The 13,621-nt window shown below is 44.0% G+C and overlaps 1 protein-coding gene across 5 annotated transcripts in view; it reads left to right on the top strand.

The window, feature by feature from the left end:
* The first annotated feature begins 7,799 nt into the window (after positions 1-7,799).
* ZBTB43 (zinc finger and BTB domain containing 43) overlaps positions 7,800-13,621 on the top strand; it is a 72,254-nt gene continuing 66,432 nt past the window's right edge. For 4 of the 5 annotated variants that reach the window (XR_012236045.1, XM_073599732.1, XM_073599730.1 and 1 more), the window contains exon 1: positions 7,800-7,938. The gene's annotated coding sequence lies outside the window, so the exon portion shown is untranslated. The remainder of the gene's footprint in view (positions 7,939-13,621) is intronic. The other variant, XM_073599731.1, reaches the window with a different exon arrangement.

Genomic DNA, 13,621 nt, shown 5'->3' on the forward strand with positions numbered 1-13,621 from the left:
CGGTACCCTCTTGAGGGCTGCTGAGTGTTGTGGTCCGTCTGTCACCCTGCCCAACCAGGCACACAGTTATCATTCACCCTCAGGCAAAAAAACAGTCCTTGTACATTGTTTATGGGGTCAATATGTTCTGGCCTCGCTTTCTTACTGTTTATATACTTAAAGAATTTCTTGGTGTTTTTTTTTTTACTCTCCTCCGCTATGTACCTTTTGAGTTCTATCTTAGCCACCCTAATTGCACCCTTACATTTCTTATTGCATTCTTTGTAAAGTTGGAATGCTGACAATGACCCCTCAGCCTTTGTTTTTTGAAGGCCTTTTCTTTTGCTTTTATATGCATATTTATGTTGGAGTTTAGCCACCCAGGTTTTTTTTAGCTCTTTTAAATGTATTTTTTTGTAATGATGGAATGCACTGGCCAATACCTTTATTTAATATGCTCTTAAAGCACTCCCATTTTTCCTCCGTATTCTTTGTTCTTAGGATAGTATCCCATTTAATATTATCTAGCAAAGAGCGCAATTTAGGGAAGTTGGCTCTTTTGAAATTCAGTGTCTTTGTATTACCCTTGTGTTTTTTTATTTTTGTGATTTATACTGAAACAAATTGACCTGTGGTCACTGTTTCCTAAGTTGCACCATATTTATACATCCGCGATCAGGTCTGTATTGTTAGTAATCAGTAGGTCTAGTAACACATTGTTTCATATTCACCATATGACCCATGAAGTTGTCCTGCAAGACATTTAGAAAATGGTGAGCCTTAGGCGAATGTGTGGTCCCTTCTGCCCAGCCTATCTCTGGATAATTAAAATCCCCCATTATAATGACATTTCCTATTTTTATTGCCATTCCAAGCTGTGATAAGAGGTCCACCTCCCTCTGGTTAGGGGGCCTAAAGCATACACCCAGTATTACTTTTCCCTTTGTTTCCTGCCTTTGAAGCTCTACCCATAAGGATTCTACCTCCTCTCTAGCTCCATTAGTGATATCGTCTCACATTCACTTGCACATAATTTCTGATATACAGGCATACCCCTCCCCCTTTTTTACCCTCCCTATCTCTGCGATATAGGGAATACCCCTGAATGGTTGCCAGCCAATCTTGAGAGCTGTCAAACCAAGTCTCAAATCAAAATCCTCCTGGTACATTAGCAGCTCCGGTTCTCCCATTTTGTTAGCCAGACTTCTAGCATTCGTATACAAGTCCCATAATTTTGTCTGGTCGCATACCATTTTCTTGTTAGTTGCAATGAGGCTGCAATTTGGATTTGCCACATTACTTAACTTGGGGTTAGGTTTTCTAGTTACCCTACCGCTAATGCCCCCAATATTACTCGCTGAACCTTGTTCCATGCTGGCTAGCTCTACATCTGGACCCCCCCCCCCCCATCACCTAGTTTAAAATCCCCTCTAACTTTTCGGCCATCTTCTATCCCAGCTGAGCTGCCCCCTCCCCATTAAGATGCAGTCCGTCCCTGCTAAAGAAGCGATAACTGACAGAGAAGTCGGCCTAGTTCTCCAGGAACCCAACCCCCCTTTCTACACCAGCTCTTCGGCCACTTGTTAATTTCCCTAATCTCCCGCTGCCTCTCTGGTGGGGCTTGATGTACCAGTAGTATTTCTGAGAATACTACCTTGGAGGTCCTACTCCTCAATTTAGTTCCTAAGTCCCTGAAATCATTATTTTAGGACTCTCCATCTTCCTCTGACTTTGTCATTGGTGCAAACGTGCAACGTGCACCATGACTGTTGGGTCCTCCCCAGCCTCCCCAACAATCTGTCCACCAGATCTGTGATGTGTCTTGAATTAGATTTGTCAGAATAATTAAAGTTTGAGGCCCCCCTACTACTTTGTATAGCTGTTTTTGCCAAGCATTAGTAATAGACACACTTGCCAGAACACCTGTATTTATTTTGAGAAAATGCTATGTTTTAAAGGAAGAGGATAGGAGACTAATTTTTATTTAGGTTTTACAGTATTTTGAAAGGGTAATATTAATCTCCATTTATCACCAATTCTGCCATGTATACTGTACCAATTAAGATAAATCCTTGTTAAAGGGAAGTGTATCTGAAGCCATAACTTTTTTTGTGTTTGTTTTAGAGGGCAATGATTAGAACATTTTTCAGTCAAGGCACTCTTTAGAATTGTGCGCAGTCCCGGGGTACACCAGTTTGAGGGCTTGTTTACACCAGGATGTGGGTCTGAGTGCATACGCTTTCTTGCACGTTCCTGCACATCGTGTTTGGGCTACTCTATGCATATGTACTGCGGTACCATGGGTTTTAGCAGGCACAAATATATATGCATTTGCTAGATGTGAGGGGATGCCATTAAGAATTAATGACACCCACGCACTTGTGCAAAAGGCAGCACATTTTTGTGCAGTGTGGGAAAATATGCAATTTCGCACGTTACGTGGTGTCAATAAGCACTAGTGTAGTATGTGGGTTGTAAATCTTCTCCCCTCCCCCTCCTAGCATAAATTCCCCTATTACAAATTCTGTCTCTCTCATCAGCAGGGAGGAGGTGTGGGCTGTGCTGTCTGTACTCCCAAGCCACTCTCCCTCCTGTCTATAAAGGAAAACGCTCATGTCAGACTGTACAGCGTTTTATTACCGCCCCCACCCAAAATTTCTGCTGCCGGGACAGGAGCAGTATGGGTAGGAGGCGGCATTCAGATCTGAGAGCGATTCTGCGCAAACTCCTGTATGCAGAGAGGAGGGAGAGAGCATGTTCAGGCGCCTGACATGTCCTTGGCAACCAATGAGGTCATCAGTTTCTAGGACTTACACAGGTGGCCCGCATAACTTTCTAGGTTGCCGACTTTAGTATAGAGTTAACTCGGAATCGCTCTCAAATCCAAATGTAAAAGGTTTGGACAGGTTTTTGTTCTTTTGCTGTGGCAGCCCGATCGAGGAAACACTAGGTTAGAACATTTGTCAGTTTTTTTTGCTGCCTGTGTCCCATTGTTGAGATTTTCCTTTACTTCCCGTCTTGAAGACAAGAGGAACCAAATCTCCCAAAGTCAGTCTCTTACACAGTTGTCATGAGATTGGTTGTCACCATTGGAAGAGTTCCCTTCACATCCTATTCCAGTGGCAACTGTATAATATTTATTTCCCATCACTTTCTGTCTGGATGGACAGTGTTGGAAGTTCTATCGCTACTCTATACAAATCTAAAAAAGTTTGAGCTTAGGATACACTTCAATGCAGGGTAAAATGATGGTGTCTTTGTAAAAGGGCCCCTATACAAACCCCTGTTTTTAACGCATATATTTGCAAATGTGTGTAACTAAACCCCTGTTTTTAACGCATACTGTTAGTCAGGTTGATTCGGTTGGTCGCAGGCTGGTTGGTAAGTTGAGCTTGGAAATTCTTTGGTTTTATTTGACATGCGTTTGCCCTTCTAGTGCTCTTTGCTGTGAAGACCAGTTATAGGTGGGGGCAGTGACCTTTTTTTGTAGGGCCCCTATACTTTTTTTTTAACAGAAAAAGGGCCCCTATACTTGCCTTGCCAAAGCCCTCTTGCAGCTCCTACCTATGATGCAGGCAACATAAAATGCTCAGTGTCACTCCCTCTGTTATGTGATTGGGCCTAATGATTGCCTGCTTAACCCCAGCACTGTCACATAGGAGGTCACATTCTTTCCCATAACCGGAAGCACTGGGTGTTGTTGCTGGCTACAATGAAGAAAAGAGCAGTGAGGGTCTGCTAGCAGGTGAGTATCAGGGGTTGGGCTGGTGAGCATTTACAAAGACACTGTCAATACCTTGCATGGACAAGCTCATAGTGTCTTTTTAAGCTTGTACCCTGGCAGCACTTAGGAGGTTAGCATAGGATATAGATTGCCACCTCTTATGCCCTGTACACACGGTCGGACATTGATCGGACATTCCGACAACAAAATCCATGGATTTTTTCCGACGGATGTTGGCTCAAATTTGTCTTGCATACACACGGTCACACAAAGTTGTCAGAAAATCCGATCGTTCTAAACGCGGTGACGTAAAACACGTACGTCAGGACTATAAACGGGGCAGTAGCCAATAGCTTTAGTCTCTTAATTTATTCTGAGCATGCGTGGCACTTTGTGCGTTGGATTTGTGTACACACGATCGGAATTTCCGACAACGGATTTTATAGCAAGCTCTCAAACTTTGTGTGTCGGAAATTCCTATGGAAAATGTGTGATGGAGCCTACACACGGTCGGAATTTCCGACAACAAGGTCCTATCACACATTTTCCGTCGGAAAATCCAACCGTGTGTACAGGGCATAACAGTGATAGTCTGGGTCCTGAACTGTGTCTCTGACCCTCTAACTTGTGGTTGACACAAGATGTTCTAGGGCAGGAAAAGAGTTGATTGACAGTCAGTTTAAAAAAAATATCTACTGTGTCCTTCTAGGCCCCACCTGAAGAATCTGAATTGACTGCAAAGGCATGCCCTGACCTGACATAGCTATTGGTGAATATTTCCAATTTTAATGTGTGGTCAGCATTAAAAACACCCCAGTCAAAAGACCTGTAGTAATGTGTGTACAGACATTTGTAGAAGATTTAAATCCTATGTCTATGCTTCAAATGGTTCTAAAGGCTCAAGGTTTTTTTACCTTCATAAAAAACCTTCTCTGTGCACCAGCCCCCACTAATACTTACCCAAGCTCCATCTCAATCTGGCGATTGGCACGAGGGCCTCGGCTCTCCCTGGGACACTCCTTCCTCATTGGCTGATACAGCAGCGGGAGCCATCACAACCAGTGAGTCCACGAAGAGAGGGAGCGGGGTCGATCCGTGACTCTGTGTGTGAATGGACACGCAGAGCTGCGGCTTGGGAATGAGCCTGCTTGGGTGCCCCCACTGCAATCTACTTGCTCTGGGGACACTCAGCAGGAGGGAGTGACCAGGAGCGCCGTTGAGGGACCCGAGAAGAGGAGGATGTAGACTGCATGTTGTAGTATGACATGTTTGCTAAAAAAAAAGAAAGCCTTTAATATAATTTTAAGCAGCCACACTTAAGGTGGTTCTGAAGTTGTACAGTTTTTATCTCCCTAAAATGAATCAGGCTCAAGAGGCCATTTGCTACTTACAGAATTTACCACAATTTGCATAAGGTACATTTTTCCTAGCAGGGGATTTTAGTCTTAAGCCTTGTACACATGTTTGGATTGTTGGCAGACAAAGCGTCAGACTTTTGTCCGAAGGGCGTGTGCCTGGATTTTGTCTTGCATACTAACGGCACACAATTGTCGGCCAACAAACGTACTACGAGGAAATTCAGCTTTTGAGCGCCAACCTTTGGGCACCTTCTGCTAATGTCGTGTTTGGTGAGCATTGATTCGGAGCATGCGTGTTTGTACTTTCAACTTTTGTGTGACGGACTTGTGTACACCTGATAGGAAAATCTGACAACAGACTGTTGTCTGCCGAAAAATTTACTAGCCTGCCATCCAACATTTTTTGGCTAAAGTTAGCCAACAATTGTCTGATGGAGCGTAGTAACGGTCAGATTTTTGGCAAACAGTCTGTCATCACACAATTCCCTGCCGAAAATACGATCGTGTGTACGAGGCTTTACACTTAATCCTTATTTAGACTCCTCCACTTTGCCCTCTTCTGTCTCTTATTTAAATTGAATGTATTCAACAATTATTTACAAGAGAGAAAAGGGATGGGGAGAGAGAAGCAAAGCCACCAATAGTGTAGCAAGTTTTATTAGTAGTAGTATTATTGTGCTGGTGTCTTCTGTTGTATTCAAAAATTGTTTATATAACCACCTGATAGCTACCATAAGGACGCTCCATCCATGAACTAGGAACTATACATACTTTTCCTCAACCCACAAATCTTATAGCTGTCCTGATTACTTTTTTGTAGACCATAGTCTTTAGACTGATCGCTGATTGTGATATCAATACTCTTTTATATGAATGTCAGAAACCATGAACCAGACCGAGACAGAAGTACAGTAAAATCACACTTGTTTATTAATAAAAATAAAAAGGTAAATAGAGTAAGCGTAGTCAAAGCATAGCCAGAGTTCAGTAACCAGATCGGGTAATCAGCCAGGCCAGAAGTCACGGATCCAAGTAGAGGAACAGCAAGCAGGATAAGGTGCCAGAAGGGATGTCAGCAAAGCCAGTCTTTAAACAGGAACGCAGGAGATGGTTTCTTGTGATGTGACCAAGGCGAAGACAGGAATGAAGTGAGCTGGAGATCTTTAAGTAGATGGGACTGACAGGCAGATCCACAACAGCTGGTTAACCATGGAGAAAGAAGAGAGCTGGCAATTAGCCGACAGCTGAGTGGCCAGCTCAGAGAAGGAAGGGCTGAGCCAGCCCTGACAATGAAATGGTTTTTATGAACACGAATACACCAATTAGTTTTTAGCACCACATCCCAGAATTGAATAATGGAAAAACAGGGGAATTGGGACTTTCAATGTGCAGAATAAATTGTCAAAATATCAAATATAATATATAAAAATTATTTTATTTTGAGGAGCAAAATAAGAATTAATTCATTAAAAGTGGGGGAAAGGGGGAGATGCACAGATGACTAGTACAATTGGTTACAGTTTCAAAAACGCAGCAGTATATGGTGAACTTCCCAACATGTTTCGCCCATATGTCAGGCTTCCTCAGGGGATGCTGTCTTGTTTGCAATGTACAGTGCCTTCTATATCTCCTAGAAAAAAGGACCAAAAACTGCCGGGATGGCTAGATGTTTACCTGCATTAGAGGAACCATGCGTTACAGGTGACCATAGATGGCAGACAAGGACCAAAGGAATAGGTTCTGCAGCTGGCTTAATGCCAAGGGCCACACACCTCCAGATACTTGAGTCACTCTAAGGCTAAATCTAAATAGGAGATAACGTCGTGCTTGTGTCCCTTGGTTCCCGCTGCGAGGAGATATAGAAGGCACTGTACATTGCAAAGGGACAGCATCCCCTGAGGAAGCCCGACATATGGGCGAAACATGTTGGGAAGTTCACCATATTCTGCTGCGTTGTTAAAACTGTAACCAATTGTACTAGCCATCTGTGTATCTCCCCCTTCCCCCCTCTTTTAATGAATTAATTCTTATTTTGCTCCTCAAAATAAAAGCATTTTCATATATTATATTTGATATTTTGACAATTTATTCTACACCTTAAAAGTCCCAATTCTCGTGTTTTCCAATACTCTTATATGGTCAGATCACTCCCCAGTTGTCCTGACTCTGGTGGTACCCCATCTGCCTAAGCATGAGTGGACCTGGCTCCTTAACAATTCTATGATGACAGATGAAGAGTGCTGCCACCAGATCACAGAAGCAATAAAAACGTTTTGACTGACCATAATTAAATACAACCTCACCAATGTGCCAATGGGAGGTGTTCAAAGCGAGAGTCTTTATTAAGCAAGGGACCATATAGACACTGCTCTAAATAGACTTCAGGATCTTGAATCTGCCCATAAGCACTTCCCATTGATTGGTCTCTCTTCTTCCGGATATATCTACATTGAAAATATACATGAACTTTATGAAGTCACCTCATCCCTAAACACATACCTGGAGCAGCTGTGCATGGCAAACTAATAAGCTTCAAGCTTTCATTACCAAAACGTACTGAACAAGCTGCAGATAGAAGCTGATTGATTTATATCTAATACAAGGCACAACATTCCACCTGGTGCACTACCATGAGTTTCCCAGCCATACCAGACAGGGTTTATGGAGGCGGGGCCGAGACGGCAATGGGCGGTGCTAACATGGATCGGTCGAGAGCTTAGTGGTGCATCGGCGCCGGAAGAGGCGGGGTCTGCAGTGGCAGAGTCGGAAATGTTTTGTCAGTCGCGGCCTGGGAGCGATGTGAGCACTTCCGGTGGCGGAGGCTCGGGAGTAGAAAGCTAGCCGGGCGGAGATGTGAGGCTGACCCGGTACTGACAGGTCGGTGTGTGTTTCCTTACACCTTCCGCTACTCGGTGTACACTGCACGCCCGCCCCTCCTCCTCCCCACCATGTACAACACATACACCTGTCTGCCGGCTGAATGGTCCCTTCACATCGCCTGTGTGTTATCTACTCACATCACCGTGTGTTCTACAGGGGGCTTCCCTCACTCCCTATGATATACACCCCTCACCCCACATTATATACACCCCCACATTGTATACACCCCTCACATTATATACACCCCTCACCCCACATTATATACACCCCACATTATATACACCCCTCACCCCACATTATATACACCCCCACATTGTATACACCCCTCATTATATACACCCCTCACCCCACATTATATACACCCCCACATTGTATACACCCCTCACCCCACATTATATACACCCCCACATTGTATACACCCCTCATTATATACACCCCTCACCCCACATTATATACACCCTCACCCCACATTATATACACCCCTCACCCCACATTATATACACCCTCACCCCACATTATATACACCCCTCACCCCACACTATATACACCCCACATTATATACACCCCTCACCCCATATTATATACACCCCTCACCCCACATTATATACACCCCACATTATATACACCCCACATTATATACACCCCTCACCCCACATTATATACACCCCTCACCCCACATTATATACACCCCACATTATATACACCCCTCATTATATACACCCCTCACCCCACATTATATACACCCCTCATATACACCCCTCACCCCACATTATATACACCCCTCATTATATACACCCCTCACCCCACATTATATACACCCCTCACTTCACATTATATACACCTCTCACTCCTCATTATATACACCTCTCACTGTACATTATATACACCCCTCACTGTACATTATATACACCCCTCACCCCACATTATATACACCCCTCACCTCACATTATATACACCCCTCACTGTACATTATATACACCCCTCACCTCTCACTGTACATTATATACACCCCTCACTGTACATTATATACACCCCTCACCGTACATTATATACACCCCTCACCTCACATTATATACACCCCTCACCCCTCATTATATACACCCCTCACCCCACATTATATACACCCCTCACCCCACATTATATACACCCCTCATTATATACACCCCTCACCCCACATTATATACACCCCTCACCTCACATTATATACACCCCTCACCTCTCACTGTACATTATATACACCCCTCACTGTACATTATATACACCCCTCACCGTACATTATATACACCCCTCACCGTACATTATATACACCCCTCACCGTACATTATATACACCCCTCACCGTACATTATATACACCCCTCACCGTACATTATATACACCCCTCACCTCACATTATATACACCCCTCACCCCTCATTATATACACCCCTCACTGTACATTATATACACCCCTCACCCCACATTATATACACCCCTCACCCCACATTATATACACCCCTCACCCCACATTATATACACCCCTCACCTCACATTATATACACCCCTCACCTCTCACTGTACATTATATACACCCCTCACTGTACATTATATACACCCCTCACCGTACATTATATACACCCCTCACCGTACATTATATACACCCCTCACCGTACATTATATACACCCCTCACCGTACATTATATACACCCCTCACCGTACATTATATACACCCCTCACCTCACATTATATACACCCCTCACCCCTCATTATATACACCCCTCACTGTACATTATATACACCCCTCACCCCACATTATATACACCCCTCACCCCACATTATATACACCCCTCACCCCACATTATATACACCCCTCACCTCACATTATATACACCCCACATTATATACACCCCTCACCCCACATTATATACACCCCTCACTGTACATTATATACACCCCTCACCCCACATTATATACACCCCTCACCTCACATTATATACACCCCTCATTATATACACCCCTCACTGTACATTATATACACCCCTCACTGTACATTATATACACCCCTCACTGTACATTATATACACCCCTCACTAGGGGTGCTCATCTTCATTGGTCTCACGATTCGATTACGATTATCTGGTCAAGGATTTGATTCGATTCCGCGATGCATCACGATTACCGACGAGCTTCCACTTCCGCTTGGGCCACCTAGGCGGCCCTTCCACCCTGCAATCTTCTGGCACACATCACAGTTCCCAAAAGATTGCCCGGCTATGCAGGACAGCGCAGTGAGACATGCGCACTTGGCTGTGAAGCTGCGAGCTGTCACAGCCGGATGCCCACAGTAGTATTGCCAGTGCCATGGACAGGCGGGGGAGAGAAGGGAGGGTTTGGGTGGCCACGTTGCTGGATTGTGGGACAGGTGAGTGTCTTTTTATTAAAAGTCAGAAGATGCACTTTTTTTGTAGCTGATGACTTTTAATAAACAAAAAATTGACTGGAACTCCGCTTTGAATTAAAAATAACCTCACTCCCTTAAAAAGTGCACTAATTTGGTGCACTACAGGGTACAGAGATTCACACACACGGCTGCTTGGAGGTCAGAAGGGATTACAATCCACAGATGACAAACAGCCCTGTGAAGTTCCTGTACTGTCTCTGTGCTGACCAGTGGCAGCTGGTGCTCAAAATTTTTTGGGGGGCGCAAACAAACTGAAAAATACTGAACCTCCCCCATCAAACGCAGCCACTTGTGCCCATTAAATGCAGCCATTACTAACCCCCCCCCCCCCCCCCCACAATGCACGGGCCGCCACTGGTGCTGACAGTTCCTTGGCATTCCTGTTTGCACCTTCCAGCACACTAGGAGTTAACAGTGGAATGTGCACAGGATAGCCAGGGACCTGTCAGCATGGAGCGTGAGGTGTAATGTTACTGTTGTTAAAATGACTTTCTATTAATAAATTCTGTGTTACAATGGATGATGTGCCCCGCTGTACTGTGTATGTGCTTTTTAAAAAACTGTCACTTCATACCGAATTTCATTGTAGTACGAAATATCCCGCTCATGTGACTCCCGGCCCGCCCCGCCCCTCTCCTCTCTCCGGCCGCTGTCCTCTCACGTCTCCTGAGTCCTGACGTCAGAGGGGAATTCTCAGCCCCGCCCGCTGACTATAGCTATTGTATCAGAAGAGAGGCGGGCGGGACTGAGAATTTCCCGCTGACGTCAGGACTCAGGAGAGCGGAGAGGGGCGGGACAGGAGTCACATGAGTGGGATATTTCATACAACAGTGAAATTCGGTATGAAGTGACATAGTTTTTTAAAAAGCACATACACAGTGCAGCCAGCGGGGCACATCATCCATTGTAACACAGAGTTTATTAAAAGAATGTAATTTTAAAAATACGCTCCGAGAGCATTCCCGGGAGCTAGTCGCCATGACGTCACCTGCAATCGATTTTCCGGTCCTTATGCATCGATGCCGCATCGGGGATACCCGAATCGCGATGCATCGATGCAACGATTAATTTCAGCACCCCTACCCCTCACCGTACATTATATACACTCCTCACTGTACATTATATACACCTCTCACTGTACATTATATACACCTCTCACCTCTCACTGTACATTATATACAACCCTCACTGTACATTATATACACCTCTCACTGTACATTACATACACCCCTCACTGTACATTACATACACCCCTCACTGTACATTACATACACCCCTCACTGTACATTACATACACCCCTCACTGTACATTACATACACCCCTCACTGTACATTATTTACACCCCTCACTGTACATTATTTACACCTCTCACCGTACATTATATACACCCCTCACCGTACATTATATACACCCCTCACCGTACATTATATACACCCCTCACTGTACATTATATACACCCCTTACCATACATTATATACACCTCTCACCGTACATTATATACACTCCTCACTGTACATTATATACACCCCTCACTGTACATTATATACACCCCTCACTGTACATTATATACACCCCTCACTGTACATTATATACACCCCTCACCGTACATTATATACACCTCTCACTGTACATTATATACACCTCTCACCGTACATTATATACACCCCTCACCTCTCCCTGTACATTACATACAACCCTTACAGTACATTATATACACCCCTCACCGTACATTATATACACCCCTCACCGTACATTATATACACCCCTCACCGTACATTATATACACCCCTCACTGTACATTATATACACCCCTCACCGTACATTATATACACCTCTTACCGTACATTATATACACTCCTCACTGTACATTATATACACCCCTCACCTCTCACTGTACATTATATACACCCCTCACTGTACATTATATACACCTCTCACTGTACATTATATACACCTCTCACTGTACATTATATACACCTCTCACTGTACATTATATACACCTCTCACTGTACATTATATACACCCCTCACCTCTCCCTGTACATTACATACAACCCTTACAGTACATTATATACACCCCTTACCGTACATTATATACACCACTCACCGTACATTATATACACCCCTCACCTCTCACTGTACATTATATACACCTCTCACTGTACATTATATACACCTCTCACTGTACATTATATACACCCCTCACTGTACATTATATACACCTCTCACTGTACATTATATACACCCCTCTCTGTACATTATATACACCCCCACCCCTCTCTGTATGTTATAAGCACCCCCTACCCCTCTCTGTACATTATATACACTCCCCAGCTCTCTCTGTACATTATATACACTTCCCACCCCTCTCTGTACATTATATACACCCCTCACCCCTCTCTGTACATTATATACACCCCTCACCCCTCTCTGTACATGATATACACTCCCCACCCCTCTCTGTACATTATATGCACCCTCACCCCTCTCTGTACATACTATACATTCCCCACCCCTCTCTGTACATTATATACACCCCTCTCTGTACATTATATACACCCCACTCTGTACATTATATGCACCCCCACCCCTCTCTGTACATTATATACACCCCCACCCCTCTCTGTACATTATATACACCCCCCCCCCCCTCTCTGTACATTATATACATCCCTCACCCCTCTCTGCACATTATGTACACCCCACCCCTCTTTGTACATTATATACACCCCCCACCCCTCTCTGTACATTATATACACCCCACTCTGTACATTATATGCACCCCCACCCCTCTCTGTACATTCTATACATCCCTCACCCCTCTGTACATTCTATTCCTCCCCCACCCCTCTCTGTACATTATATACACCCCCCACCCCTCTCTGTACATTATATACACCCCCACCCCACTCTGTACATTATATGCACCCATAATTTAAAGTAAAATATTTTTACACTCTAGAAAGTAGCGCAGGGATTTTTGTGACTAGATAAACTTAAAGTGGAACTTTACCCATAACAACTTGATAAAAACGAATGTTCTTTAGCATGGAACATACATTCCACATTAAAAATTATGCTACCAACATTAGTGTGAGCTGTAAATTGCCTCCAGCATTGCTCCTGTTTCTTCTTGCTGGAGGCTGATATTTTGCTTACGCCCAGAGCCCCTGAACAGTAGTAAATCATAAAGCGGAACTAAACCCATTGATTTAACGAATTAAAAAACAGTTACGGTATATT

Source organism: Aquarana catesbeiana, linkage group LG09, assembly GCF_042186555.1.
Source record: "Aquarana catesbeiana isolate 2022-GZ linkage group LG09, ASM4218655v1, whole genome shotgun sequence".
NCBI lineage: Eukaryota > Metazoa > Chordata > Amphibia > Anura > Ranidae > Aquarana > Aquarana catesbeiana.